The 6,000-nt window shown below is 41.9% G+C and overlaps 1 protein-coding gene across 1 annotated transcript in view; it reads right to left on the reverse strand.

The window, feature by feature from the left end:
• The window catches only part of LOC106060059 (solute carrier family 49 member 4-like), a 40,380-nt gene extending 36,369 nt beyond the window's left edge, over nucleotides 1-4,011 (reverse strand). The window contains exon 1 of the mRNA XM_056003811.1: nucleotides 3,617-4,011. The gene's annotated coding sequence lies outside the window, so the exon portion shown is untranslated. The remainder of the gene's footprint in view (nucleotides 1-3,616) is intronic.
• Between the last annotated feature and the right edge of the window lie 1,989 nt (nucleotides 4,012-6,000).

The following is a 6,000-nucleotide window of genomic DNA, read 5'->3' on the forward strand; positions in this document are numbered from 1 at the left end:
AACTGTCCAGCCTACGAGGCTGTCCTGTACACTTTTCATAGCCTTTCTTAATGATTTGCCCAGCTCACTACGGTCCAAAAAACTGCTATATGCTGACGATATTGTCCTCTGGTCAACCGGGAAGAAAGCCGACCAAATCCAGGCGGCACTTCAAGCAGACCTCCATACCATCTCCTCGTATTGCGACAAATGGCAGATTCAGATAAACGTTGCCAAAACGACCTGGTCCCTGTTCAGCCTAGGAATCGACATCCTTAAGGCTCCATTCGAGCTTCAACTCGGTGGGCTGCGACTCCAGCGTGAAAATACGCCAAAATATCTAGGGGTGACCCTGGATAGAAAACTGTCAATGCTCCAGCACGTCCAGGAAGTTGAACGAAAAGCCTCGGAGAAGTTAGCGTTACTAAGAAAGCTGGCCAGCACAAAGTGGGGCGCCAAAGCTGACATGCTACGCACATTGTATCAAGGGGCAGTCAGATCACAAATCGTATACAGCTATACAGCTCAAGTATACGCTAGTAAAACTGCTCTCGAATCACTCGACCGGGTACAAGCACAGGCCCTACGGTTCATTTGTGACATCTTTAGGACAAGCCCAACAAACGCTGCTGAAATCTTTACTAACGTGGCACCCTTACATCTTAGGAGGGAGAGGGCAGTACTTATGGCCTACGAGCGCTACAAAAGGGGCGACTCTAGGCTACCCACCTCAATCTTAGTGCGACAGTGGAGAGAGAGGAACCGCATCAAAATGCGATCGTTCCTACATATAGCGGTCAATTTGTCAAATTCAGCTGGACTCTCCACTGATAGAATCCCTATTAGGAGAATCAGTACGTGCCCTCCGTGGAGGAGATTGCCGGCCCCACAAATAAACCTGTCCCTGATAGGGCAAGAGGGAGCCACCAAGAGGCGATTAACACCTGCCATTCTCCAAAATTTGGCATCCATAACTATAAAATCCTACCCATCAGATGCCATATTCTGTTATACCGATGGGTCGGTAATGAGGGACCCCGATAGATCGGGGTATGGGGCCCTTATTGTCTACCCCGACCGGACTGAACCAGATAGGCTCTCTGGTCCATGCGGCTACGCTGCATGCTCCATGGATGCCGAACTTACAGGGATAACTAGGGCGTTCGAGGCCATTAGGGCCCGAATGCTCCAACGCGAGACTAGCGCCACTACGGTGGTGTTGGTCACTGACTCTCGCTCCAGTCTCCTAGTTATGGGTGGCGGCGGGGGAGGGTCGCCCGTAATAGAAGAGGCAATCGGCGCCGCAGATAACATCCGCCGAGCTATTGGAGCTGTCGTTTTTATGCAGTGGGCGCCTTCACATTGCGGCGTGAGGGGCAATGAAACGGCAGACGCCCTCGCAAGGGAGGGTGCAATGGCAGCCACACACCTCGAAGCACCAAGCAAGTACTTACAAGCAACGGCACAAATCCGAGCACTCATTCATGAGAAGTGGTTAAAATCCTGGGAGGAATCCGACAGAGCACGTGGTGTCTGGCAGCGCATGCGTCACCCAGATCGCGACGATCCATGGTGGCGACTGAGGAGGTCAGAGCAGTCAATAGTTGCGCAGTGCAGGACGGAACATTGTCCTATTGGGGCATACTTTGCCCGGTTCCGCAATAAAACTTTGACTCCCGATGCCGTCACTGTGGAGAGAGCGTCGAAACAGTGTCGCATGTCTTGTACGAGTGTCCCCAGCTCCGCGAGCTAAGGGGGGACTTGCCTGTGCAGTCACTCGACTTGTATGGTAGCTATGAGGCACTACGCCGGACGGCTAAGTTTCTTGCCAGAGCATTACGGGAGGACTAGTCCTTCCTGCTCTGATTTTTCAATAGGAGTTCATCTCAGGTAGCTCAGCTCGACCAGCCGATTGACTCAGAGCGGGCCATCTGGGCTACAGGACTAGAGGAACTTTGAACCATTTTTTTGACGCACCCTGTAGTTTACCCTTACGGCTCAGGCCCATCCCCCCCCCCCCCCCCCACAAGATACCCGCCCAGGTCCCCGCGCACTGCTGGATTTGAATTTTTCCATTCACTCCAAGCACACCAAAAGTTACCTAATTTAGTTGGCGTCTATAAACCTTTGCATTTTATACTAGGTTCACAAACTAGAAAACGCACAGCTTTGTAAACATTTTATAGAGATTTTTGGACGTGTATCTTAGTTTATTTCGGCTTAGCTTAGTCGAGGAGTAGAGAAAATCTCAAATATTTGGAAGTAGCCTATTCCGTAAAAAAATTATCTACTTATATGATGCTAGGGTCACTTGACCTAAACAATAAAGAACTTGAAAAACCAAACAGCGGACCTGGAAGAAGATGGATCTCCAGCTGTTCGGCGCCAGGATTATCCGACCTTCACCATCATCAGTACAAGGAACGTCAAGACCATTTACGAGACTGAGAAAACTGCAAGTGGCAGCAAAGATGAGAAACATAAACCTTCATCTTAAGAATCAGCGAGTCAAGTTAGACTCTCTCCAACTGTCCCCACGTCTTGCCCATCTGCTTGACATCTGCTTCCAAATTGCGGCACCATATATTCCTGGGCCGTCCCTATCTTGACGACTACAGGTATAAACAAATAGTTTGAGAACATCGCGCAGGATGGACAACAGGACAAACTGAGCGTGCTGGTACGATAGCGAAAGAAATGAAGTTGCCATAAAAAAGGGGATGCACAAAAAAGCAGCCCTGTTAGATAGCCCTAAAACAGGAGCATTCAGACATACGAACAGTGGCTAACTTTGCCGCTTCGGAATCGGCTTACTTAGTAGGATCCGATTGTTCGTGGACTCAAAAAGAAACACAAACTAGTTTTTCATGTGAGTACATTATTTACATCCTTTGTCTTTCAAGACAGAAGGAGACATATTACGGTCGGCAACTTCGTCATGGTTAACAAAATGTCCATTTGTAGCGTACTCGTAATATAAAAATCCAGTTATGGATTTACGGCAGTACGTCAACCCTTTCCTGTGCCTATATTTCCGCAAAATACACATTTTTAGCTTGCATATTTAATAATTATAATTATTTTTAAAGTAGAAAAATAAGATTACATACTCTAAAAAAAAAAAACGAGAGCAGAAAAAAATGTATTTCAATACGTATTTAAAAGAAACAAAACAGTTAACACACGATTAGATTTATCACGATTAGATTTATAATATTATTTTTTTAGCAAAGATACGTAGGTCTGTTCTGTAATTAATTAATAATATATTAATTAAAATTCCCCAATTAAAAACATAAAATACCATTTAAACATTAATAGTTATTCCAAGAATAATTTGTACAAAAAAAAATCTAAATCTATATTACATAGATCTACGATTTAACGTACTAAAAGAAGAGAGAGAGAGAGGGCAGTGACCGGGCGCGCTCTGCGCGCGAGCAGGTGAGGTCACGTCAGTACGTCATCATACGTGCGGATAGACAGCTGCCAAATAATTGACCTGAAAAACTAGGGTCCTGCGATGTAAAGTTTTACCGATTAGTCAAGCATGTAAATCAAGTTTTACTGCTAGTCTAGAGTAAAGAGTTTTTTTTACAAGACAGTGGCCCTACTTTAGACTTTAGTCAGTACTTACTTCTATTAGACGACTTAGTCTTAGGACTTAGTAAACTTAGACTACTAGATCTACTAGTGTAACCTAGATCTAGACATAGATCTAGATTCTAGATTCTATTTCAGTATTTCTACTAGCCTAGGCCTAGAATTAAGAGAATACTAGTTCTAGATCTAGTAATTAAATTACTAATGTACTCTAGATCTAGATAGATTCTCTAGATCTGTCTACTAGATTTAGATCATTAGTAGACTAGATCTAGATCTAAAATGTATCCATTTGATGACAATGAATAAATGAATGATGATGTGTTGACGATGCAGAACAACTCCTATTTTCTATTTATAGAGTTTTTCGTTTCTAGGATCAAAACTAGAATCAGCCCGGAAGTACCTTTGTCCTTATAGATTTATCATGGATTATATATAGATATAGATCTATATCTTTTGCATTTTTAAGCCATGATTAAGCTGTTAATTTAAGTGTGGGAGTCGGTATCAAACCCGATAAAGGTTATACAAATAAAACATCAGAAACGAGCGTAAGAAACTACACATTTACAGTAAGACCTGTGAATTTAAGCGCCCCTACCCTGCCCCCCCTCCCCCCCCCCGAAAGGGGGAAAAGATGCTATTAGTTAATTGTGGTAAGTATCGACAGTCCGTCCGTTCGCCCCGTTTAGATCTCGTAAACTGGAAAAGATAAACAAAATCCGACATTATATTTTAGACCATTCAATGTTCTGATGTAACGGCTACTTTTTTCTTTTCTGAAAGCGAAAAATCTAATTTTTAAAATCAAGTATGCAAGCATTTTTTTTTTCATGAAAATAAACCACTTTTTCATTCAACTATTCAATATTAATAGTGACAAACGCGGGAGGCTATTTAGTATGAGAAATAACAATTTACCATATTTTTTAACACATATATGCAAACGGCTTTAGATTTTTGTCAATTTTTTTTTTTTTTTTTTTTTTTTTTTTTACAATTTTATTGCTAATTTATGTAGCCTACGTTCTGTCATACTTACTACTACATTTACAAAAAAAAAAAAAAAAAAAAAACAAACCTGTTTACTTTTTTTTTTTAAGAAAAAATCTATTTAGTATACATATAAATATAATTGGAACAACAATTTATATAAAATTCCTCATATTATTACGTAAACGGCCGTGTTGCGCCTAAACATAACATTTTTTATTTAGCGGCCCCCGAAAGGGAAAAAGACGCTATTAGTTTTGTGCGAAATGTCTGTTCGTCTGTCCGTCCGTCCCGTTTAGATCTCGTAAACTAGAAAAGATATTGAAAATCCTACATCACAATATTTTAGACCATTCAAAGTTCTGATGCAACGGCTACTTTTTTTTTTTTTCTGAAAGCGAAAAATCTCATTTTTAAAATCAGTTATGCAAGCAGTTTTTTTAAGAGAAAAAGCTAATTAGTATGCATTATAAGTTAGACCTTATTAGACATGAATAGTAATCTTCTAAACGTCATTTTTCTAAACATTTTGAGGATTCGAACGAGAGATTAAGCATTTTCAAAACAATTAGATCAATTATAAGACATCAGTTAGGCCAGGGGATGCGCGGTGGCTGAGCGGTACAGCGCTTGGCTTCCGAACCGGGGGTCCCGGGTTCGAATCCTGGTGAAGACTGGGATTTTCAACTTTGGAATCTTTGGGCGCCTCTGAGTCCACTCAGCTCCAATGGGTACCTGACATTAGTAGGGCTACATGACACCCTCGCTAACCGTAGGCCACAAAAACAGATGAACTTTACATCATCTGCCCTATAGACCACAAGGTCTAAAAGGGGAACTAGTTAGGCCAGGTTCACATCTAACTTTACATTCACTTTCACCTATCCTTTGATCTGCTGGACCGTTGAGGCACTACACAATATCTGTTAACCTTTCATTTGGATGTTCTTTCGGAAAATATTGAAGCCTGCCTGGGTGGACCTTTTCGGGGGCCGATTTTAAGTTTGTGTTTCCACACAAACTGTCTTTTGTAACCTTGTTTTTTACGGAAATGTTTTTTTTCCTTGAGGCGTTGGGTAACCACACAAGATCTGCCAACCTTCTTTCTTCATTCTTCTCTGTCATTTGCCTTTGATAGAATTTCATTCTGACATTCTTTCTGAAAATAGTGAAGCCTGCCTTTTTACCTGGCGGGGTGCACCACTTCGGGAGCCGATTTTGAGTTTGTGTTTTCACACAAACTGTCTTTGTAACTTTGTTTTTTCACAGCTCGTATTTCGACTCAATGGTGCGAAACTAATGAGAGTGTTTTGCAACAGAGAGTCGTAACAAAACTTTTTAAAACTTCAGTAGGCCTATGGCGGAAACGATAATATACATCTCAGCTGCCCATAGGAAAGAACGTCTTTAACTCTTTCTCTC

The sequence above is a fragment of the Biomphalaria glabrata genome, chromosome 11 (genome assembly GCF_947242115.1).
Source record: "Biomphalaria glabrata chromosome 11, xgBioGlab47.1, whole genome shotgun sequence".
Classification (NCBI taxonomy): Eukaryota; Metazoa; Mollusca; class Gastropoda; family Planorbidae; genus Biomphalaria; species Biomphalaria glabrata.